Here is a 26,628-nt window from a genome sequence, read left to right on the forward strand (position 1 = left end):
AATCTATTAGATTTAAAATATTTGTTAATAATAATCAATAAATCTTTAAATTTTTTAAGATTTTAAATAATATATAATACACCTTTTAAAAGTTTTAATAATATAATTATAGTAACTTGTTGCTGTTAATATCAAAACTTATTGTTGGGGCGTATAATATAATATAATATAATATATAATATAATATTGGTAGTAGCAGCAGTGAGTGTTGTCTTATGTATATATACTTGTTATCGTATTAAGTACTATTTGTCATTGTAGCAGTCTTTTCATTTTATGGTTTGTTGCTATTTCAAGTATTTTGAACATATGTATGTTGCTTATCGAATACTAAACAGTTGGTACAGTTGAAAATTTCGTTTATAATACTCCCAGTTACTATAGTCAAGGGATGAGGAAGTAATAATAATATTTATTAATCCTCAACCACTCATGCACATTACCATGGTAGATTTACAGTCTTTAGTGGATAAGATTCATATAAATAATCAGAGGCCGTTTGGGTTATATTTGGACCTTCAACAGTAGCTTTTGGTAAGAACCTTCTATCTCCCCCCCCCCCATGCGAATCCCTTTTTGTCCTTACGTGATTTTCAAACGTTAACTATTTATAATGCTACCTCTAGTAAATCATATATTCTTTGTTAATGCACAAATTCTAAAAATAACAACAACAAAAAAATGGTCGATTTGGATGAGCACTCACTAAATAGGTTCAAACATTTGCTTTTCATTATAATAATTCAAGGAGCAGCATATCATGCTTAACAGAAGAATAATAAATTTAAAAAACTTAGCTTTCGAACGGTGCAAGTATCGCCAAATTCGGTAATACTCATAATTTGTGCATTATTTTCCTCTAGTATTGTTGACTACCGAAGCATATAATGAACTGAAATTATCGGTATGCGTCACACAGAATTTTTAAATACACACCAGATGCTTCAGAGGATGATATTGCTTGAGAATTAAGTAGCGCGCTCCATTAAAGATATTCTAATGAGGGTAATATAATAACTGTTAAACAAATTTGAAGTGCAGTCTGTGTGTTTTTTACCTGCTAAAGTGCCTTTATTAAACCTAGTAAAAGAAAAATAACAAGTAGGTTCTTTACGTATATCATATTAATTGAAGTTTAAGATATAATTAACTCGATTGAGCTAAGCCTTTTAAGACCTTTATTTTATTAACTAATTAAGCCTTTGAGTATTAATAAAGTGGCTTAGACAATAAACCTTTCAGATTGCTTTAAAAATGATTTTTTTTTTAAATTCAGTATACGTATTTTGTTGGACACACACCTGAAGATCTTATTCTTCCCTTTTTATTTCTTACGTTTTCTAGGGTTGTTGACGGTTTTTTTTTAAAGGAAAAATTCAGTTTACCTGTAGGTACAATCTCTTTTATAAGATCGCATTCACTGGAAACGTTTTTATAAAAGATATTATATCACCTGTTATCGTTACTGATGGTGTAATAGATAACATTGCATTTATTGCAATAAATTTACGCCACTTAATCAAACTTAAAACATACACTGATTTCTCTACCATAAGAACATGTTGTTACCATGGAAACGAATGTTACATTTGTAGTAAAACAAAGTTATTTTATTATCTAAGAGAAATGGTCTCGAGATTAATATTGGAGAATGAATCAACTGTTACTATTCCGGGGATGTCTGTTTTTGTGGAATAGCATCCATTAACACCACACCACTAAAGTAAGAAAAAAAGCCTCATTGAATAAATAGGCCCTTATTATCACAAAAGAGAAATATTTGTATTCCTCCCCCCTTAAATTCTCACTATGCTATAATTCTATTCTGAATTCAGGAGATGAAACCTGGTGCGACAAAAAATAAGACATGAACATTAGGGGGCGTATAATGACCCAGATGTATTCAAATATTACATGTTGGTTGAGATTAGTCAAGTAACAGAGCACTATATTTATGCCTTAAGATGCTCAGTAAGACTTAAACCTCAGATTAGAGTATCGGAAACCTGATCTTAGAGACAGAATAAAATCGGGACCATAAAGAACCCAAAATAAGAAAGTGCTTAGACAGCCAAGGACTGCTTGTTTATCAACACAGAATAACCAGTCAACATATATGTGAAAAAGCGATATTTAGGTATTTTAAGCTTAAAGTTTTTCAGATTTCTTGATAACCTATTAGATATGTCACCACATAAATTTAATTAACTGTTATTTATGTATTAAAATAATATCTCGCTCAGCTTACTTAACTTTAATAATATGATTTGGAAAGAAGGAAAGTGCCCACAAGATTGGACAAAAGTAATAGTTATCTGCAAAAAAAAGGACACAAATCTGATTGTAACAATTATCGTGGCATCAGCTTACTTAGTACCTGTTATAAAGTCTATGCAAAAATTTTAGCATATATTTGGGTCTCCTATAACGTTTAAGTTATAGGAGACCCAAAATTAATAGAAGAACAAAATAGGTTCAGAAAAGGTAAGTCTTGCATGGACTCTGCATTTATGTTAAAATTACTAATCGAAAAACACACAGAAATGAACATAGAAACACACATAGCTTTTATTACACCAAAGCATTTGATAAAATTATCAGAGAAAAACTATGGGAAATCCTAGAAGAATATGAAATACCAAACCAACTCTTTAGAGCCTTATATAATATATATCAAGATAATAAAATATCTGTGAAGTACAATAATTGAACATCAAGCTGGAAACCAATAAATAGAAGAGTACGTCAGGGCTGCCCTCTCTCACCGGTTGTATTTAATACATACAGATAAAATCATAAAAGAATGGAAGATAACTAATGAAGCAGGATTCAAGATAACAACAGATTAGCTACCTTACTTTTTGCTGATGACCAAATAACCCTTGGAAACAATGAAGATGAGCTATAATAATCATTATGCAGTCTAAATAATCTGATAATAACATATGGTATGAAAATATCAACAGACAAAACAAAAGGCATGACCTTCAAAGGTGTTAACCCAATAAGAAGCAAAATAGTAATAAACAACGAAATAACGGAGCAAGTAAACTTAGGATGATATTGTGCCTCCTAAATTCAAATATTTAGGATGCACAATGTCATATGAAAATAAAGCTATATAGCTTCAAAAAAGAACCGAAGATATCCAACTTTTTAAAACAGACATTATAAATAAAATTTTTAAAACCAATCATGTACAAAAACACACACGAATAGGAATTTATAATAAAGTAGCTAAACCAACCTTACTTTATAGCAGTGAGATATGGACAATAAAAAAAGCATGAAAGAAGAATTGAATCATCCGAAATGAAATTTCTGCGCAGAACTGAAGGAGTCACAATAATGGACAAAATGAAAAGCAGCGAAATCATAAATAAACTTGGAATTACAAACTCCCTAAATGAAGCAGTTATTTATTATAGAGAAAAATGGAAAGACGTACTGAGAATGAACAGAAACAGAATACCCAAACTGATTCTAAATTACCACCCAAAAGGTACTCGATGCAAAGGAAGACTCATAAAAAAGATGGAACTGAGTCCGGAGCAGGCCACTTGGCCTATAAGCCTGTAAAGGAAGAAGAAGAAGGAATAATAATACCTAACAGTTCGCTTAAAATTAAATATTATATTTATACATATAAAAATGATAACTAAATCCAACTATAGGTATAGCCTTGTATACAGAACTCCACAGCAAGAGGGTTGACAAAGGTCAAGAAAGAAAAAACAAATCGCTCTAAACTACGGTGAACAGTGGGTTGAATTATTTAATAGTAAATATTTAGATTTTTAATCACTTTCATTTTGTTGTTTAAATAAAAAAGGGGTAATGAAATACTTGCTCGGAAGCATTATATATAAAGAATATCTTTGTTTATTTGTAATATTGCACGTGCCTTGCCACATTAAAATCACAAACAACAAAAAAACATTAATTTATCTAAACTAGTGTAGTTGTCATAATCTCAATTGTAACGTTTCAGTGCAGGATTGTAGGCATTGAAATTTATATAAATGAATAAAATAAAGCCTTTAAATCCCAATAGGAGTAGGTGGAGCTGTTTTCGTCTTAAGTCTGCTGAAGATCATGAACAGCCAGGCTTTTCCCTTAGCCGTCGCTAATAACCGAGCTCATGGTTATCGATGATTTTAAAGGCATGAATAGGAGAGTACGACAGACAACTACTGCCATCTCATTGTTCTCATATAGTGTAAATTTTAAAGTCGTTTTTTTTTATTATTAGATACTGAGTAAAACTCCTATTTTCCTAGAGAAAAAAAATCCTATTTGGCTGAGCCAAAGCTCGACTTACTCGGAACCGGCTGAGAAATGGCCTAAGAAGTTCTCTGATTGACGATTGAAATCGAAACCTATGGTTTTTTCCCTCTGGCGGTCTAGCACAATGAAGATAGATGCTGTGCTAGACCGCCAGAGAAAAGCACAGTGAAAATAGACGCGCCATTTTTCATATTCATATACACCATTCATTCATCGTGAAGACATTGGTCTTCTGGTGAACATCGTTTAGAAGATTATAAAGACGAATATTTTAGGTTAAAACGAAAGCAAACTTGTGACAGGACAGAATATTTTTTAAACGATTACAAATACAGATGTAGGTAGGTTCATACTATCTTTACTGGGAAAACTAACTTAACTCCAGGTATGAAGGTTAATTGTTTCAAAGAAAATATAACAACTGCACTGCTTTAAAAGAACGAGCAAATTCGGGGGGGGAGGGGGGGATATATAGTTTTGACACGGGGCTTTTTGTATATTACTTAAGTCTTAAAAATAAAAGTGAATAGTAATACATCCAGTTTTTATATTTTATTTTTTAAAAAGGTTTGTAAAAGTCATATTGAATTGAATGCATGATGTGAAATGATGGGGATGATATTTAAATATTCTTCATCCAATAAGGAGAGAATGTACTTCGTGATCCTGTGGAAAAAAAAAGTATATACATTGCTTATTTAGTTGTACGACCGGGTAGTTATTCCGGTAATTCCATTAGGAGAACACTTTGGTGAACAATCAGTCACAAGATGGCGAACATTTTTAAAAGTGAATTCAGTGGGAGTTCTCCCCACCCCCCACCCCACACACACTAGTTCATGTATAACGAAGAATGCCTCAACTGAGCACGAAAATTCTGAACCATGAAAGTTCTCATTGAGAAGTTTGGTGGACTTATTTGTGTAAGGAAAAGAAACCCTTAGAATGCAAATTCAGACATGTTGTACTTCGCAATGTATACCACCCTTTATATTAATAGAGTGTGGAACGAAATAAATAAAGCTGGTAAAGTGCAGAATTGTAGGAAGTCATTTGTGTCGAGTATTGCTACTTTTTCTTTGAAAGAAGTCGAACAAGGTCCAACAGTGTTGCAATCTCCGAAGGTTGAATTGAAGCATCTTTTATTAACGTTCTGAATGATGGGTTTTGCGAAGCGGACTAAACATTATTTGAATATTGAAATAAGAAATCTCTTTCAATAAGTAACTAGTTCATTGTGGTCTACTTCCTAGCGATGGTGTCTGATTTAACTAGCAAATTAGCGTGATGAATTCTTCTTTGTCAATCCAATGCAAAGGAGGAAGCGATAGTTAAGCCACTGAAGAAGCCAAAATATTAAAGGGGATGAAATGAGTCTGTTTATATGAAGCTGCAGTTTTTGCTTTAAGCTTCAGCTTGTTTCGTCTCTAATACTTCAATCTGAGTAGTCTGACCATCGTTTTTTTGTGATCCGTGCATTTATGGGTTGTAGCTGATATTGTTCATGAATGTTTTCATTTACTTTATCAATTTTTTTATTTCATTTTTTTCCTTTTTTCTTCAAATTTGCTATTCATATGTTATATTTATCTGTCGTATTTTTGATGCGTCTATTCTTGTTTCACGTGCATACATCAATACTGATCGGCCCGCCGATTTATAGATTCTATAAACATCTATAAACATCGCCTTGTCTGATTCTTTTTCCTATAGGAATTTTTTATGTATCTGTGTTTTGATATCCTATGACGCCATCCATGTTTTTGTGTTATGTTTGATTATTTCGATGATTTGCAGCGGTGTCTTCCTTAATGCTAGTGCAAGGTAACCCATAAGTCATGGAACATTCCGTACAAAGGGTCTGTCTTTGTGAAGCCGAAAATGGAAGGCCTTGACGTGATGTAGTTTTCATAACTAATTAAAAAGAATCTGGTGATATTTAAAAAAAATTATGCAATGGCTTCATAAAGACAGGCCGCTCTTTCTGTGACATATTCCATGAACTTATGGGCTACCCTGTATTTTCAGGACATCCTGTAATCCGATTCTGTGGAAAGCCTTCTCCAAGTCAATAAAACAGATGAATATTGCTTTGTTAAGTTCTATTGCGTTTTCTATTATTTGCTTCATAACAAATATAGCACCAGTGCATGATCTTCCCTACGAATACTTGTTGTTTATCATTGTGATTTAGTTTTAATTCTAATTCTTCGTGATGCACAATAACACTACGTCATTAATCAACAGTATTCTTATTTAATACTTTATTCCTGTGGGTTATTATTAAGATAAAGAAATTACTATTTTATTTATTTATTTGATTAGTGATGTACATACTAAATTTGACTGCCTGTCAGAAAAAATTTATTTTTATTTAAAAAAAATTGTTATTCCACAGTTAATGATTAATAAACGCATTATTTCTATTGCACGTGGAATAGTTTATACTAATTTGAAGTGTTTTAGAAACAAGAGAACTATCTATGAATTTAAGCCTAACGGGAATAAGTATATGGTGATAATAATCTCACGACTTACTACATGAAATGGAATCTTTTTTTTTTGGGGGGGGGGGGGGAGGCGGTATCCCGCCCTACCGCGAAATGACTTGTCAATAAACGGGACACAAATAGTCACGAAAAATAAAATCCTAGACGATTCAACTCAATGTCTGTCTACAAAGAAAGATTCAAAATCCAGTCATTGACATTCGCTATAAAAGGGTTGTAGACTTAATGATTGGATTTTAGTCATAATCTTTAACCGAATCTATTACCGAAGAATAAATGGATTGAACTACACTACGATCGGCGTACGACAACACTGGAATTTTTCCGTCTACCTGTAATTGCCTTAAAATAGTTTGTCACTTTCATACCTTCTTTTATTGTGCGGTTTTTTTTTTTTTTTTAAGATTGGCGTTTATTGAAAACCTATTTTTCTTTCTTTATAGTTCGTCGCTCAACCTCAGAAGTAATTTACGTGAATTGGAAACCATTTATCATGTAGGCATTGAAATTCGAAGCGGTCTCCCATTACCCAACATGCTTTGCAATAGCTGTTGTTGTGTGTCAGACAAACATATCGTGTGCAGTTTTTATTATTTTTTTCTTTCTTCCTTCTATTTTTTTTTAACAGTATGGGATGACGTTTTAAATTACTCTGGTAGCAGTTAATAGAAACAGGAGATTGGTTCTGGAGTACAATCTCCTGGGAATTTCAGCCTTGAGATTCATACTGACAGTTTGTTCATTATGTTTTTGATAACATCAATATACAAGCTTCGGCATGATATGCTAGAAAATGCACGTGGGAAGGAGTGGAAGAAGAGAATTTGTTTGAACAAGGCTCGTTCACTAAACTGTTTGCAACGATGAAGATGTACCTAGATTGAAATATTACGTATATATATGTAAAATAAATAATGCATCCTGATTTCGCTTACTTCTGGTTACTTTAATGGCATATTTAAGCAACTGCGGTAAGTTGTGTCTTCGCATATTAACGTGATTGTTATTAAGTTGAAGATTTTTCCAATTTCTTTATCTTTTTTACTCTTTTTAAGTATGCCAAACAGATTTGTAATGAACTTGTTTTTTTTTTCCCTTCAAGAAGGAAAAAAATTTTTCCTTCTTGAAGGAAACGTTCTACAATGAACAAACATATCTTTTATATAAACATGCCAAGAGTATACGTATAATTACACTTGAATTTTTCCATCTACCTGTAATTGCCTTAAATAGTTTTGATACTTCCATACCTTCTTTTATCGTGCGAGATTTTTTTTTTTTTAATATTGGCGTTTATTGAAAACCTATTTTTTCTTTCTTTATAGTTCGTCGTTCAACCTCATTAAGTAGTTAATATCGTTAAATAAATATTAGTTGCTCTGGTAGTATATTACTTCCTAAAGTAGGGTTTTTTTTTTATTTCCCCATTAGATTAAACTAAAGTTTGGGAAGACAAATATTAAGTTATCTACTTTATCCGCTTGTAGGCAAAATTAAATAGTACTGTTATTGGGGGGAGGGGGGGGAACTAAGGTCGATTACAATAAGCAAATAGCAAGGATTTTATTCAAATTTGAATTCACTGAGTTTGTTGACATGAAGGTTTGTTCAGAATTACAATAGACGCAAACTGAGGACATGCGGGTAATGGATATTATCTGTTTAAGTGCGAGTGTTCTGGCGATTTTTCCCCACCCTTTATTTTCCCCGCATCCCTCTGCATGAGACCTACTAACTCTTCTTAAGCTCAGATATAAAGGTTCTTTACATCCGAGATTCGAGTCTACGTTTTTCCATGCAAAGGGTATTAGAGATGCCAACTCTAGTACGGAAGCTATCCATCTAGTGCAGAAGACAACTCGGGGTACGGTCCATGATTATATTATATTTTTCGAATATCATACATACTCCGTGTGGTGACAGGGTTAAAGAATAGTCGCTGTAGCCCATGCATGTCGTAAAAGGCGACTAAAATGGGTACCCAATACCCGAGGGTATAGGGTTCCTTCTTGTAAGGTTGGGCACAGGGCTAACAACCCTGTCCTGTAAAAACTTAATTTGTTAAGAAAGTCAAAAGGAAAATTAACCGGACGGACTTCACGGAACAACCTGGATAACGAAAAAAGGATTATGAATATTGGTTTGGAAACTGAAGACATTCAGGCTGAATGTCTTCAGCCTGAACAGACCAGGAACATTGAAGAGAGAGTGTGAGGAACTACAGAGATAAAGAGTGCAGATAACAGCATTGCAGGAGGTGAGATGGAAAGGAAGTGGCATATTTGATACCAGAACACACAATATTTTTTACGGTGGAGGAGATCAAAAGCCTTTTGTACCGCATTTTTGGTTGATAAAAAATGGAAACACTTGGTTCTTGATTTTAGACTAGTTAATGAACGACTTTGTGTACTGAGAATAAAGTTTAAGATATTCAATATTTCACTTATATGTGCACACAACACCAACTGAGGACTCTTATGAAGAAGACAAGATGAATTTCTATGAATTATTGGAGAAGATATATGATCAGGCACAGAAACATGGTGTAAAAATGGTTCTAGGAGACATGAATGCCAAAATAGGAAAGGAAGAGACCTTCCGACCAACAATTGGAAGAGCTCACGAAGAAAGTAATGAAAATGGCATGAAACTAATTGATTTTGCAAATAGCAAAAATATGATCATATGTACAACCTGTTTTCCACATAAAAAAGTACATAAAGTTACCTGGAGATCGGCAGATGGAATAACGGAAAATTAGATAGATCATGTGATGATTGATAGACGACATGCGACAGATATCATTGATGTAAGAAGTTTTAGAGGAGCGGATTGTGATACGGATCATTACTGGTTAAGAATTAAATATAAATAAAGGATAAAAATTAATAAAGTAGGTAGAGGAAAGAGAACACCAAAATATGACATCCAAAAATTAAAAGATGGAAAAATCAGATAAAAATATATTGAAAGATTGAGAGAAGAAATAAATGAAGAAAAAGAGGATGAATATACAAATAATATGACTATAGATAAAAAATGGGAAGGGATCAAGAATAAAATTACTAAAATGGCTGAAGAAGTCCTGGGAACAATGAGAAAAGAAATGAATGGTATGATTTGGAATGTAGAAAATGTGTTGAAGACAGAAATACAACTCGTCTAAAGATGCTTGAACGAAAAACTCGAGCAAATGAGAACGAATATCGAGAAAAACGAAAACAAGCTAAAAAGATGTGCAGAAGAAAGAAAGAAAGAAACGTGAATGGGAAAAGGCCAAAATCTAAATGAAATTGAGATTTTGAAGAATACAGGACAAATTAAGAAAATGTATAATAACATAAAGGAAATTAAAGGTGGATTTCAATCCAGAACAACTTTCTGCAGAGATCATGAGGGCAACTTAACTTGCTCGGTGGAAAGGAGGACATTTTGATAAGGTTGGCTGAATATTTTGAAGATCTCCTTCAGGACAAAACGAGCTTGGAAAATAACGTTCCAGAAGAAGATGAGTTTAACGAACCCCTGGCAAGTATGGGAAAAGCTGAGACGGAGGAAGCACCAGAATTAAACGAGGTGGAATTAGCCCTAAATACAGAGGTATTTTGATTAATTAATCAAAAAAATTAATCAAAATCTAATAATAATTAGATTTTGATTAAGCAGTATCTATGCTTACATGGGATACTGCTATTATCGTTCCTATACATAAGAAAAATGACAAGTCTGTGCCAAAATTATAGAGGAATATCACTGTTAGCAGTAATTTACAAAATATTTGCAAGGGTACTGACAACTAGATTGCAACCCTATAGAAAAAATGCTGGGCGACTACCGATGTGGCTTTAGGTATGATAGATCAACAACAGACCAGAGTTTTACAGCACGAACTATAATGGAGAAATTCTACGAGTTCAATATCAGTCTGCACCATTTGTTTGTGCACTTTAAACAAGCTTATGATAACATCAATAGAGATAAGCTATTAAAGTCATGAAGGAATTCCAAATTCCACCTAAACTGATAAGATTAGTTTAAAATGACACTCAGAAATACCATGGGTAGAGTGCAAATACAGGACGAACTCACACCAGAGTTCAGGATTACCAAAGGATTACGACAAGGAGATCAACTATCAACAATGCTTTTCAAAAAGGACAATACGAAATGTAATTATAAACAGAGGTGGAACTATTATGAATAGAAGTCTACAGCTTTTGACTTTTGCGGATGATGTGGACTGTATTGGAAGGACCGAGAGAAGCCTCAGAGAAGGTTATGGACAAATGAGAGAGGAGGTAAAGAAAATGGGACTATAAAGAAACGAAACTAAAAGAAAATACTTAATTGTTGCCAAAGATAAACAAAAATTGGGAAACAGCAAAGTTTGACAGCAAATGAAGAAATCTTTGAACGAGTCGACCAGTTCAAATATTTGGGGTCAGTAATAACAGAAAGTAATGATGACCCCAAATAGCTGCTGCAAATAGAACTTATTAGAGTATTCAGCCACTATTAAAATCTAATTTGATTTCGATAAAAAGTAAAATCCAGCTATATAAAGTAATCCTCAAACCTGTACTTTTGTACGGCTTTGAAACACGGACAAAATCCAGAGAGATCAAAACCGATTACAAATATTGGACCGAAAGGTATTAAGAAAGATCTTTGGCCCAATTAATGAGAATGGACTTTGGAGAGTGAGGAATAACAAAGAAATAATGGAGAAATTCAATGAAGTGGATATTATTACTGAAATAAAAGTGGGAAGACTGAGATGGCTAGGACACGTTCAGCGAATGGGGGGATGACAGAGCCGTAAAAAAGGTCTTCTTGTCTGGACCAGGTGGATCTAGGCCCAGAAGACGACCAAAAAGGAGAGATGGCTAGACGACGTGGAGGATGATTTAAAGAAAATGAGAGTAAAGAACTGGAGGAGCAAGGCACGTAATCGTGAAGAATGGAAGGCTATCCTGGACAGACCCAGGTCCTAAATGGACTGTAATGTCAAAGAGGAGTAGAATATAATACATAGTATTTCATACAGAAACCTAGCCGATTAAAATGAATATATAATCTAAAACTACATTAGGAATAATACACCATACTAATTATACAAAACACAGATGTTTCCAAATCAAACTAATATTAGGCAATGGGTGCTTCATGTTAGGACTGAATATTAAATTCTTAAACGTATGACTGTTTGTTTCAGTTGAGTCAGGCTGATGTTGTCTACTTTGTAGTATATTTTTTAAAATATTATTTGAATCTTGAAACCTTTGAGGATCAATAATATAAATTTATATTTTGTTCTAATAAATATAATTACTTCACGCTATACTATAGTGGTGACGACAGAGGACGAAGAGTCCTCTGAACTGCGTTTTTAGTTAGTGATAACTTTTTGTGTAATATTTTAGATTTTAAACCTGTGAACAATCGGCTCTGTACTATTATAGCTAAGGGACGTTTTCAAAATGTGTCTATTGTGAACTGTTATGCGCTTGCTCAAGAGAGCTCGGAGGAAACTAAAGATTGTTTCTACGAAGTGCTTGAGCGTACTTGTGCTAATCTACCCTCCTATTACGTCAAGCTAGTAGTGGGAGATTTCAACGCGAAGCTGGGGAGAGAGCGTGTGTGGCGCCCTTTCGTGGGTAGTGAGAGTCTACATGAGGGGATGCAATGATAACGGGATCCGACTTGCGAGTTTTGCCACCGCTACGGGATGCATTGTAAAGAGCACTATGTTTCCGCATAAACGTCCATAAGCAGACCTGGAGATCGCCGGACGGTAGAATAGCTAACCACCAAATAGACCATATACTAGTGTATCGATGTCACCACAACTCCATCTCGGATGTGAGAAGTTTCAGAGGAGCAGATGGAGATAGCGACCACCATCTGATAGCCTACGATTTCAGGCATAGAATTTCGGTTCAGAAGCCCTCGTGTCCTACCATACGATCGGCATGGGACCTGGACAAGTTGAAAAAACAGCGGACGGCAAGCGGGCTTTCCAGTTAGAGTTGCAGAATCTTTTTGGGGAGTTACAGGAGGAAGAGGATGATCCTGATGAGATGTGGGACATCATCAAAAATAAGGCCGCGTTAGCTGCCTCGAGAACTGTGGGAAAGAGAAAGAGGAGGAGAAAAGCATGGTTTAATAGAGAGCGTGAAGAAGCTGTAGCGAAACGAAGGGAAGCGCTATTGAACTGCCTAGCGGATAGCAGGAAGAGAGCTGCATATGAGAGGCTGAGGAGAGTGGTGAATACATGTCTATGCAGGGAAGAGCGGAAGTAGTCTTAATAAGAAAGTGGCTAGTATAGAGAGAAATAGGGTGACGAATAATGGACGGGAGATGTACCGGACGATCAAAACCATGCGAGGTGCCCAGACACAAGCGGCAACCATAAGAGATAAGAGTGGAAATCTATTAACAAACTCAAAAGATGCCCTCGCTCGGTGGCGTAGATATTTCGCAAACTTGCTGAATGTCAATGCTGGAACGTCAATATCGAAGGATTATACTCCTTATCAAACTACTGAACCATTTATTGAAGAGCTGACATTTAGTGAGATTACTCGTGCTATCCGCATGCTGAAAAATAATAAGGCTCCAGGAGTGGACTGCATACCGGCGGAGCTCCTGAAGAATGGTGGGGACGTCCTGCTGGAAGCTGCACTGGCTCTTCTTGATGATCTGGCGAGAAGAACGGCTGCTGGACGAGTGGAATGAGACGTTGATCACCGGCTCAATGCGGAAACTATAGGGGCATCTCACTGCTGTCGACAGGCTACAAGGTGCTGTCTAACATCATGCTAATGCGTCTCGCACCATATGCAGAGAAGTGCCTTGGTGACTACCATACAGGCTTCAGGAGGAATCGTTCTACAATAGACCAACTCTTCCTGCTGCGCCAAGTTTTTGAAAAGTGCTGGGAATATAACCAGAGGGTTCATAATATTTTCATAAACTGACTTTTCTAAAGCCTATGACTCAATAATACTCCCAAAAATATGGCAGGTGTTAGAAGAGCTGGGAAATCCTCGATAACTCCGAAAAATGGTGTAGGTATGCGTAGCTGGTTCGAGAACAAGAGTGAAAGCAGAAGATGACCTGTCGGACCCGTTTCAAGTACAGACCGGTGTGAAGCAGGGTGATGGGCTTTCTCCGATTCTCTTCAATCTAGTGTTGGAAAAAGTAATTGGAAACACACAAGGAAGTGGCAGGTGGAGTCGACATGGGGGTGCAAGTTAGGATTCTTGGCTACGCGGACGATCTGAACGTCATGGCGCATCAACGGTGGCATTGGTTACTGCTATTGAAGAAGCTGCAGAAGAAGTTGGCCTGAAAATAAATGCCGAGAAGACAAAATACCTTTTTATGAGTCGCCATGCTGCTCAAGATCCAAAGGGAGCTGCACAGTTTGAGAGAGTGAAGGTATTTAGGTACTTGGGTTCTTTCGTGACTGAAGACAACAAAGTTGAGGCTGATGTCCAGAGTCGGGTAAATGCTGCGAATGTGGCCTATTATCAAATGCGTCCCCTTTTCGCCTCGCGCTTTCTGTCTTGGACTACAAAGGTGGGACTATACAAGACTCTGATCAGGTCTGTTCTCCTCTACGGTGCTGAAGCGTGGACCCTCACGGCGAGACAAGCCGATCACCTGAGAATATTCGAGAACAAGATGTTACGACGTGTCTATGGAGGGGTCATGGCAGACGGAGTCTGGAGGTGGCGGTCCAATGCTGCCATACACGCTTTATACAACTCAGCAGACGTCTTGACGGAGCTGCGAGCCCGGCGTCTTCAGTGGCTGGGGCATCTGTACCGTATGGGCCCTGAAAGGACTGTGAGACAAGTGTGGGAGGCCCGACCCCGACCAAGGAGGCCGAGAAGGAGATGGGCGGATTAGGAGAAGGAAGATCTGCAGGCTGGAGACCAGAACGTGGCGGACAGTCGCAGAGGACCGTGCCCAGTGGAGACATGTGGTGCTTGAGGCCAAAAGTGCTCCCGGGCTGATAGCGCCTGGCTAATCTAATGTAATAGTTACTTCATTGTGCTTGTCACGAAATGATATCCTTGGTTTTAATCCTTTCTCCATGTATAAGCAAAGTTTGGAGGTGAAGTATCTTCACATCTAGGCTGCTTGTATCTAGAGGCTGATGACTTCACATCAATTGCTTTAGTATCCAATAATGCAAAACACACTTCCTTTCGGACATGCATTATGATAAGGGTCACTATCCTGCATAGTTTCAACCTTTGAAGTAACATTAAAATGTGAGGGGTAGAAAGCCTCTCCAAAAACGAATGATCTACAAGATCACTCTAAATTTCACTGAATGATCCGAAAGGATTAGCGGTGCTTCATTTGGAGATAAGCTTATCTTATCAAACAGAACCACTCTTCTCGCAGGAAGCAAGTCCAAAGACAAATATTAAATTAAATTAAAACATAATCAGTGAGATAGTCAGGCCTAGAAAGATACGAAACCTAAACAGCAACGAAGATGATGATTATATATTATTAAAATATTATTAACACATAACCAATGAGAGTCAAACTAAGAAACACGCTTAGTTCTTAAAAGAACTGGGCGATGGACAGAGTTCTTGACTCTTTATCGCGTCATCTGAATGAAGAGAATCTGTGTGAATGGAGTGTTATCGAGCTAAAAGCTTCAGTCATGGCTAGGTAACGGGCAATAGCCGAGCCTCAGTTAAACTTCATTGGCTACAGCATTGCCATATTTAAAGGTAAAGCCGTCTCTAAAGATTCGGACGATCCCTAGGCCACTCAATCGTGGGCGAGAGACCGTCCATCTCAGCGTTGGCCTTCCACCCACACCACCGAGCAGAACCGCTCAAATTCCGAAGAAAATCATCCACCCACAAAGCCTCTCAGCGGGCCGTGCCGGAGAACACTCTCCCCGGAGACTCAAATTGCGTACTCATAACTCTCGAATCTCAGCGCCCCAGGAGGTAACAGCAACAGCCTAAAGGACTGTTGCTGTTACCCCCTGTTATCTGTAGAGGGCAGTGTAGGGATAAGGTGTTATTGAGCAATTAAAGCTCTGATCATGGCAGGAGGGTAACAGCAATAGCCGAGCCTCAGTTAGAACTTCATTAGCTACAGCATTGCCATCCATTACCCTCCACGGGTATTGGATTAAATGAATCAATCCTTTTTTCATGCTTAATCCAAGTGCAGTAATTATATACTTCCTGTATACAAATAATTAAAAGGTGTATTAACTTATTATTAAAATACTTTGGTTTACTTTTAGTTATACAAAATATTTTTTTAAATATGTGATACTTGCTAATTATTTTTTTTTTCTTATAATTGGATAAAGAATAAATTTAAAATACAAGTATACTTTCTTGTCAAGTATATGCAGCTTTATTTGGCTACATGTAGATACATTATGGAATTGAATAATGGTTTTCCCTTAAAATAATAAGATATTTGTGCCACATATAAAGCCCAGTTAGAGTGAAACATAATTAATAAAACTAGTTATAATCTGATATAGGCTTTTTTTCCACCTTTTGTTGACAAAGTTCTCATTTAAAGTTGCTGTATAGGTTATTAGGGTTGACAATTAGTAATCTTAAAACTGTTATTGCTGTTTATGCGTTAATTATTTATTTAATTATTTACTTGATTGACTAAAGTAAGAGAGTCAAAAGCAGATAAGTGCCCCCCCCACCTGATAACAGCACTTTAAAATAATTAATCTTAATATTTTGAGATGAAGTAACTTTCTTTGTGAGTTTTTATGTATAACAGAGAATGAAAATAATTATTTTCATTCTCTGTTAGTAATATACATACGTGAACAAGATAATGAAAAGTTAGTTAATATAATAAAGAATCCATTTTGATTTTTCCGGTCAATTACATAACTTAGATACAGAAGAGATATCAAACCTAAAAGTTGCATATGAATTGTCTAAAGACGGATGTGACGTCATGTATCTGTTCTCACGGTAACAATGGTTGCAGTGTAATCAGTACATAGTACATTGTTGTTTTGTGAAAGATATTACCGATAAATGCTGGTGGTTGTTTTTATTTGCTTATTTCATACCGGAAGTTTGGCCAACTAAAAGCAACTTAAGGAAATTACGTACGTTAAGTGTGCTGTACATTTCATGAAACGTACAAGTAAATTACTTCATCCTTTTTTCCTTAATGATACAATTGCGTGTGAGTGCGCTAAAGGTTAGTTTTAAAATGAAAGAAAATTACAGGATATTCTTCATGGATAAGCAAAAGTAAAGTGAAGGATCACTCGTCAATTAAGATCTTTAATCATTTATCCCGCTATCATCCAGAAGACAGCGGATTAATGATGTCATTTTGACGCACATTTCATCATTTTCCCAAATGTTCATCCATCTATGATATGAGAGAACTATTAGTTGTGATAGCATAAATGTTGTGCTAATATAAAAATATATTCCACTTGCATCACATCTACATTTAGGTTAATATTTTATTTTTATAGTAGGGAAGACGTAATTCCACTAGATTATAGTCATAATAGTATTGTATTTGATTTTTTTTTTTTTGATAACACCGTGCTTATATATACTTTGCAGAACAATTTATATGTTTTATACATCTATAAGCAAGAAAATTCACGATATCTTGCTTTAATCTATACATTTATTTCTTCAATACAGCGGCTGAAAATCCTATTTTAATGCAAATCAATGATGATTTTAACCATCATTATTTTGTATTCGATTTCTGTGTTTGTTGTTTCAATATAGAAACCAGCTTCAATATTTTAATTCGTTTATTTGAATAATTGGCTCAAATATTTAAGTTAAAATCGCAGTCCCATTTATTAATTTCAGTTTTATGGCGTCATCCCTACACTAACATTGTATATACTCAAAATGTTTTGTGGTTTTGCCTGTAAAGGATTGTGGGAAGGATCCAAAATGGCTGTTATGTATATACAAATATTTAAAAATTCTAATTATTTTTTTGCAAGATTGTGTTTCCTTGGGCTTCGTCTAATTTTTATCGAAATACAACTTTCCTTTATACATTTTTTTCTTCGTTCTTTAGAGAATGTATTTCGCTATGGATTTGCACTGCTGTGGCAACCTCACAACAAGTCCGTTGTATTCTTGGAGATAAGTGATTTTAAGATAACGCGGTTAGTGTAGTTTCTCATTAAGTAGTTTTCAGGTTGTGTGCTTCCCCCCCCCCCCTAAAACTTCTCTCTCGACCAACAGAGTTGACAAGAAGTTAACATTAAAATTCACCAAGAGAAAACTTTTGACTCAACACGAGCGATACGTCGGTGATCTCGTTATTCAAATACGTGACTTGTTACTTAGGCATCTAGAAACATGCCTGGAAGGCAACTTAAAAAAAAAAAACTTACACGTAAAAAGAAAACAAAAGTACATTTTGAACGAAATTGCAAACAGTTTGGTGTTAATAGAATCTCTAACAAAATAAACCAATTAGCATTCAGAGTTTTGATATCTAGTATCATTGTTAACTACGTCACAATGCTGAAGATAAAAATGGCCTACATTGTAGGGTAGATTACGGAGGCTTTTCTGTACTACCTATACATTACTTATTGGAAATTCAGGGAAAGCGCCCAGCTTTTGGATCGGAGCCATTTGCGAATGGATATAAAATTGCTTCTGCTACAAGACGGCGCTATGTTCATAATATTGACATCATTTTTTGTAAAAATTCTTAGACTGTGTTTCTTATTAACTCTATATACTTTTTTGTCTTCTTTTTTTTAATGTAATTCGATGCATTTAAACTACCGAACTTCGAGGAAGATTAGCCTTAAGTATGCATGTATGGAGCCATTTTCGGGAGAAAAGAAGAGAGATAGAGAGAGAGAGAGCCAAGGTGAGGAAGGGAGGCTAATGGATTTCTTTCAAAGCTTTTTCGCTAGGAACACTTTCCACTGTATTGATTGCACTTCCTGTGCTTTGAACACGAATTGCAGGATGATGCAAAGCATTTACTGCTTTTATGGTTAAAGGTGAGGATTTCACAAATGGGAAGGCTTTGGATGATACAAGAAAAAAATAGGCGCGATCTAACTTAGAATAAGTAGATAAACATGGTATGCGATCGGTACTTACATCAGAAATATTTAAAAACGGGGAAAGCTAAAAAGTGTCACGAAATATTTGTCTTAATCGATTTGTTCCCCAGACATCATTGCATCATTAGTTTATTGACACTAGTATAAAGTATCACGTGATCGATCTGTTTACTGTCGGCCTTACAATTACACATTCCGATGTATTGTTGTTAATAATTCTTTACGAAGATATGTTTGTCTGACAGCGATATTTTTTCTTTGTTATTGATTTAATTCGGGCTTCATTGTTTATGTCGGTTGCCAATGTAACGAGCTATAACAATTAACTTTTTTAATTCCAAGAATAATTCTTCCAGTGACATTTACGAATAAATAATATTTAGCGAATGATGATATCGGGTTTTGCACAACAGTGTTTATACTCATTTATAATGAATACGACCACTTATTCAATCTGTCACCTCATTCAAGGAAATGTCTAAGAGATAAAAAGTGTAGTGTGACGTCATATGGGAATGAAATAAACAAGAAATGACAAATAGATAAATGATGAGCTATGTTGTTAGAACGCCAACACACATATTAATTCATCTACAATATTTTACATACTTCTCTTGCTGTGGAAAAAAAAATAATAAATAAAATACCTAGTTTCATTATCATCAACACTTTTTTCCAGGTATTTTTCTTACATAATTAAACATCAAATTCCGTAATAAAAAACACACTCCTACAAATTATGTTTAGATAAATTAGTATTTATGATTTATTTGACTCCTTTTAACATGTCTAGTTTAAATAATGAATAAGCTTGAAGAATTTTTAAGTCGTTTATTAACACACACACACACACACACACACACACACACACACACACACACAGTTTTCTTGATTTTTTTTATATCGAGAATAGTGGTTACATACAGAAATATATTTTGCACGTGTCGATGTATATTTTGACTTATATAGTCATTTTGCTATTAATGAATCTGTAATTCTGCTTTACTATTATTATTATTATTATTATTATTATTATTGTGGTTGTTGTTGTTATTATGCGATTTGATTCATTTATTTAATGTGGATAATTATAAATACCAATCACTTGTCCCTCCACGATGTGAATATTCTGTTTTGTATGCAGTGTAATTTAAGGCTAAAAATATATCCATTAAGTTTTTTAGCTGGTTCATTTTTAACACTATAAAACTCTATGGAGAAGCATTTAGGATATTCCCGCTTCATAAGCATATATCGGAACGTTTTGGAGGAAATTATGTTCATCAATTGAAATGCCTCGTTTATGTGATATATCAATTCGGATATCCATTTGATGACTAGTGTTCAATTTTATCACACTAATTGCAGGCTTTTTTTTTTCTGCAATGAATTGACGCCTATTCACATTCCATGTTAACACAGTTTATTACGAAATAAATCGGGTTTTTTAAATATCCTTGGACTTCAGGGATGACCTTGATTATCTGAGTTAATCAAGGTCATCCCTGATTTTTTTTTTTTTTTTGTACAACAGTTCCTGGAATGATTAAATCTGTTGGAACAATACGTCATTGAAGGACCGGACAGATTAACTGGATGGCCAAGCGCATATTAATATTTTGTTCATTACAAAGATAACCCGTTTGTGGTTCTCGCCATTCAATAAAATATTTCGATTCTGTCGTACTCTGTAATGAACCTCACAATGCAGTTGTTGTTAGTTGCTTTCAAGAATGGTGTCCTTTCGAAATGAAAAGAAAGAAACTCGCCTAGGTTTGCTTTGTATTGCTTGTAAGATATACTACATATTTTAATACCAATCACCTTTCCCTTTTATCCTCAAATAGTTAAAGAGCAACTTGCCTCCAGATGTCATACATAAGTTGCTTATGTATGACATTCCAGTTAGTCCTTATAAGGACTGGCTTAAAGGGGCGAAGCTAGAATGCTTTTCATCTTCCCCGTTATCTGTAGAGGACAGTGTAGGGATAAGGTGTTATTGAGCAATTAAAGCTCTGATCATGGCAGGAGGGTAACAGCAATAGCCGAGCCTCAGTTGGAACTTCATTGGCTACAGCATTGCCATCCATTACCCTCCAAGGGTATTGGATTGAATGAATCAATCACCGCATCTCAAGGTCGATTGATTTCCCCGAAAATATCAAATATCAAATAGTCCTTATAAGGACTGGCTTAAAGGGGCGAAGCTAGAATGCATTTCATATTCCCCGTTATCTGTAGAGGACAGTGTAGGGATAAGGTGTTATTGAGCTATTAAAGCTCTGTTCATGGCAGGAGGGTAACAGCAATAGCCGAGCCTCAGTTAGAACTTCATTGGCTACAGCATTGCCATCCATTACCCTCCAAGGGTATTGGATTGAATGAATCAATCACCGCATCTCACGGTCGATGTCACATTCCAGTTAAATAGTTCATAAATTTAATTTAATTTTCTGATACAAAATAATTAAAAGTGTATTCTATATTTTTAGATTCTTAAAAAACTTTCAGGAAAAATAGTTTAATTTAAAAACTTTAACTAAAATATAAAAGTTACGTAATTATTTTTTTAAAAAAATTTAAACTATTTATAATTGGTTTGTATAATCACAAGAGAAAGAGAATGCATATGCTAATTTGTAAGCTTATCAGCAAATAACTAAGCAATATAATTTAATTAATAGTGGGTTACTTTAAATGAGGTTGGAAGATAACACACACACACACACACACATTGGCCATAATATTACGACTGTCGAGCCTGTTTCCGGCCAACCAGATTGCATGATTGGCTGGAAACGGACCGAGAGTGGCGATCTGTGGACATCACTTGGTCCCTGTTGAACACACCCTTGATCATTAATTCTTACCTGGAGATTGTTTCGGACCACGTAGCAAGACAACACAACCCCGTGTCATACTCGCATTGTGCAAGCACGGTTCGAAGAGTATATCCAGATGCTCCAGTACTTCGCTGGTCGCCTAATTCTCCTGATTTGATAAATTTCATCGAAAATTTGAAGATTCATGGAACATAATATCTGCCGGTCGACGAGCGAGTGCCTTGCTCAATCGTTAAAGAATATCTCCAGAGCGTTATTCTGACTAATTGACTCAGAATACCTTCTATGTCTAGTAAAGTTAATGCCAAGACGATATTGGCCTCTTCAAAGGGAGGCCAAACACGCTATTGTGCTAGGTCTTATCATTTTCATAGCTCAGTCCTTATAAGGACTGGCTTAAAGGGGCGAAGCAAGAATGCTTTTCATCTTCCCCGTTATCTGTAGAGGACAGTGTAGGGATAAGGTGTTATTGAGTTGCTAAAGCTCTGATCATGGCAGGAGGGTAACAGCAATAGCCGAGCCTCAGTTAGAGCTTCATTAGCTACAGCATTGCCATCCATTACCCTCCAAGGGTATTGGATTGAATGAATCAATCACCGCATCTCACGATCGATTGATTCTATCCTCCTCATAGCTCAGCCTTTTCATAACATTAATTATAATCTTTAGATACAAAATATTTTAAAGGGTGATTCTATATTTTTCTATATTTAAAAATTTTTTTTTAAATTATTTTTAATCAAAAAGTAAAAATAATATATTAGTTTCATTATTATTTTTAAGAAAAAATCATTTCAACTGCTTAAAAATAGTGTATATAACTTAAAAGTAACTGAAGATTAATATTACTAATTTGTTGACTTTTCAATCTTAAATTGTAGCGTAATATAGTTTTCCATGATGCGTTTTATTGAATGTTTGAATTTTAATTACCCAATTTTGATTATTAATTTGCAAATATTCATTACTGAAACGTCATTATTAACAGAAATAACTTCGCTTAAATTGAACAAAACTCTTTGGTATAAGTTAATCATTTTTAATACAAACTTTTTGCTGTATTATTTGTAAAAGATGTTCGTTAACTTAAAGGGCATCTTTAGCCTACAGTATGCCGCATTAATAGGGAATGACTGTTAATGAGACCAACGTGAAGTTACGTAATATGTTTAACATTGAGAATAAATGAATAAAACCTTAAAGTTAACTAAAACCTGCGCAGCCAAGAGCTTTTTAAAAGCTCTATTTAGGTCCATTTATGAAGTACTCTTTACTGTCTTGTTTATCTTTTTGATTCAAACTGTTTACTGGCAGAGCTGAATTAATTAGACAAAGAATGTTTTTTTTATTAAACTACTAATATGGAGTAACATTAATTATATATATTTGTATAGTAATTATAGTTGTATAGTAATGCTACGCATATATTAAAAATTTCCATGAATTTCGTTTTTAACAGAATAAATATATCGAAAAAGAATAAACAGATTGACTCGTTATAACTATTATAATGACGACGCCATAAGAATTGATTTCACCATTTCGACGTAGAAATAAGAGGCTATCTACCTAGAATCTCAATAACTTATATCAGATGAACTGTAACGTCAGTAGAATGCGTTGTGAGCAGAAGGCACAACGTGTAGCTGTACTGTTAAACATCAGTAAGTGGACAGCAGTTGAATGCCGGTATCATCACAGAAAAAAATTTAAATACATAACGCATTTAATTTTAATGCGTTAACGCATTAAAAATGGGCAAACGAACTTGCTGAGTGGAATTCGGTCAATGGAACACTGGGCATTTTCTAGATGAATCCAAGTTTTAACTTATGCAGCTCAGACGAAATTCAGTCATACGTTAGCTGTAGAGTTTTCACTCAGAATAAAAGATTCAGTCTAATGAATGCATTTCGAGTAAGGATTAGTTGACTTTGAAAGGGACTAGGAGATTACTGCTATCAATAATTGAATGCACTTGAAAAGCGTCTATTTCAGGATGACTCTGCGTTACTGATATATATTATGTCAGCATTATTTTAGGCGGATACTTTCAGTAAAACACTGAAATAATCTGCCGTAAATATGTGTTATTTTCGTATTGTAGTAATATTTTTATCCTTTTCACCCCCAGGTAAAAAAAAAAACTAAAACTAAATACCTGCAGAAATAAAACATCAGGACAATACCATGGTACTGCGACAACAGAGATCTTATTCATCATAGCTGGCTTTTGATGAGTAAAGTGATAGAAAATAAAGCACTAAAAACGAAGAGTGTGTGTGTGAGAGAGAGAGAGAGAGAGAGAGAGAGAGAGAGAGAATGCAGGAAATAATAATACGAGTGTGGTGTCATGAACTCAATACGGAGATTGTGCGTAATATGATTCCCATGCCACAGAGATGTGGTGCAATATTAAAGACAAGGTAGTTCAAACGTACCTGTTGTCTTGTAGAATTGTTGGATTTTCTTATATCTCCATCTTACTGTTTAGTACTTCTCATGTACTTTAATACGGAAAAGACGAGTCGTTTTTTTTCTAAGTACTGTAGTCGATATCGTAGGATTCAACCACTATCTCCAGTTGTCAGAATATCAATCTCTTACAAAAGATTTTTCGTCCTGAAAAAAACAGACAAATCGTCCATAAAAATATACGCTTTTAGCAGACATCATACGCTGTCCTCATAACCGTGGTTACTTCAGCCAAAATTGCAAACAAGAACAACAAACAGTGCATCAGAATATCTTGGAATCAAAGAACTAAAAAAAGTTTATTTGTGGAAATATGAAGACATTCCCATTATTCGAAAATTCAAGAAATGTCAATGCATTAAAGCCGGAGGGTTTTTTTTTTTTTTTTTTTTTTTTGGGGGGATAGAAACATCGAACTCCAGAGGGAAAAAAATACATCCTTATTCCTTACACAGGGGATTTTTCTTTTATAAATTTCGCTCAATAGAACTTGGAGTTCAATTAATGATTACATTCAAGACAGAAAAGTTCTTCTTCCCATCCCATCCCATCCCATCTCCTACCATCAACAAATCATCCTAAACCAACAATTGTTTTTCTGAATTGACTTTGCATAACTATAGGACTCGACAATAAATAAATATGTTCTATTGATATTAAATTACCATTTGTAACGGGCTGAGCCCTTTTCGGATAGAAATAATAGTTTGAGAGTTAATCAGTAGAGTCGATTGTTTTCTTCTCAATACGCATGCGCTGATGCGTTCAAAAACCTTTCGAGGAAGTACTGGTCCTTGAATCGAAGATTGCATTTCGGAGAAGTAGAAATGATCTCAAGTTATGCTTCGTTGATCATGCAGTGAAGGCCGTTTTAACGCTATTAAGGTCACATTGCTTTGTCTCCAGTGTTTTTAGTTGATGATCCCTAAGTGATCTTAATAGGTACTGTTTTGAAAGCACAGAAAGAAAGTGAGAATGGCATTGACGTAAGTTTTATGAAAAGCAGGTGAATCACTTAAGGAAGAGAAACTTTAAAAATGCATACACGTGTCCTGAATATTACATGAAATGGCATTTGCTTTTGCAATGTTTTTAGTATACAAGGAAATTTTATCATACGATATGAAAAAAATCATAAAATATTAAAGCTTTTAATTTATTTCCTTCAGGGAATAGACGGACATTTTTATAACTTTAAATAACTTTTGGAAATCGGGGTGAAGCAGGTATCCACTATTAGTTGTGATCAGTAGCTGAGCTCATTGTTATCGATGATTCAAGACATCTAGGTAAGAGCGGTAGACAACTACCGCCATCTCGTGACATAACACTTTTATTCTTATCTGAAATCAGTTTCTTTACTGCGTCTACAACAATTACATGCAGGTGCGATCTTTCTTTTCCAAAAGTTCGTTTCAGAATAGCACTGTTTGATCTGTGTGTACTGCAGCTAGTGTATCTAGATGGATTTTAATCACATTACAAAAAAAAAGGTATAATTTTATAATTGGCTATGATTATTTCTTTATTTGTTTGGGGGGGAAAAAAGCATGTTCAAATAATAAAAATAAATAAAACTCTTAATATTATCGAAGTCATTTTACGTTCTTTTATGATCAAAAGAGAAAACAAAACATGGTTAGTGTCTATTGGGTTGTATCGGTAAAGCACTAGGTATACTAAGGGGCAAAGAAAGTCAATCAACCATCATTAAAATTATTATCCCGAACTGAATTCTCGTTTATTTTTCTGATATTCCAGTAAACATGTTTTTCATAGAAAAAAGTACAAGGTCATCTCTGGAGAAGTTGATTTGTGCATGTTAAGGTACATTTCGAATAACAAAAGCTCGTTGCAACTACTTGTGTCCAATAGACATCAAGTTGCTCTATCAGCAATAACTAAAAGGAACAAGCAGAAGCCCCCAAGGACATCTTCGGTTCGTCAATGCTTTAACGAACATGACAAGACTTTTGTAAAACCTTCAAAATGATGTTACTTAGAGCTGTCGCCTTCGAGGCAAAAGCGCTCATTATGTATGAAGGTGGCAAACAAAAAGATGGTGTTTTTCAACACAGGCTGTTGAAGATAAAATAAAAGGATGAGGAGGAGAAAAAAATTAGTTTTTGCTCATACTTTGAATATTTTCTAAATAGATGATTACGCTTCGGTTTTGGAAGTATGATGTATATGGCAAAACATTTGAAAATTAGTGGCTTAATTTAATAAGCATTAGCGGACGTTATATGCAAAGGATGTTGTTCCACTGGATGTAGAGGGAGGGAGCTTGTGCTCCATTTTTCAAGCTGCTAATCTTTGCACTCTTGTTCATATTAACTTTAAAACTTTAAACGTAACTTTTAAAATAAGTAATTTTTTAAACTTAAAAGTTTTGAAACAAACT

General features: G+C 35.0%; 1 protein-coding gene across 5 annotated transcripts in view; it reads left to right on the top strand.

The window, feature by feature from the left end:
• The window catches only part of LOC150093724 (cGMP-inhibited 3',5'-cyclic phosphodiesterase 3A-like), a 289,278-nt gene that overhangs the window by 160,258 nt on the left and 102,392 nt on the right, over positions 1-26,628 (top strand). The window contains exon 1 of one of the 5 annotated variants that reach the window (XM_090412783.1): positions 7,688-7,768. The exons of the other annotated variants lie outside the window; for them this stretch is intronic. The gene's annotated coding sequence lies outside the window, so the exon portion shown is untranslated. Of the gene's footprint in view, positions 1-7,687; positions 7,769-26,628 lie in introns of those variants that run through there. 5 annotated transcript variants of the gene reach the window in all.

The sequence above is a fragment of the Typopeltis vanoorti genome, chromosome 23 (assembly GCF_054136105.1).
Source record: "Typopeltis vanoorti isolate ZY-2024b chromosome 23, IOZ_Tvanoo_1.0, whole genome shotgun sequence".
NCBI lineage: Eukaryota > Metazoa > Arthropoda > Arachnida > Uropygi > Thelyphonidae > Typopeltis > Typopeltis vanoorti.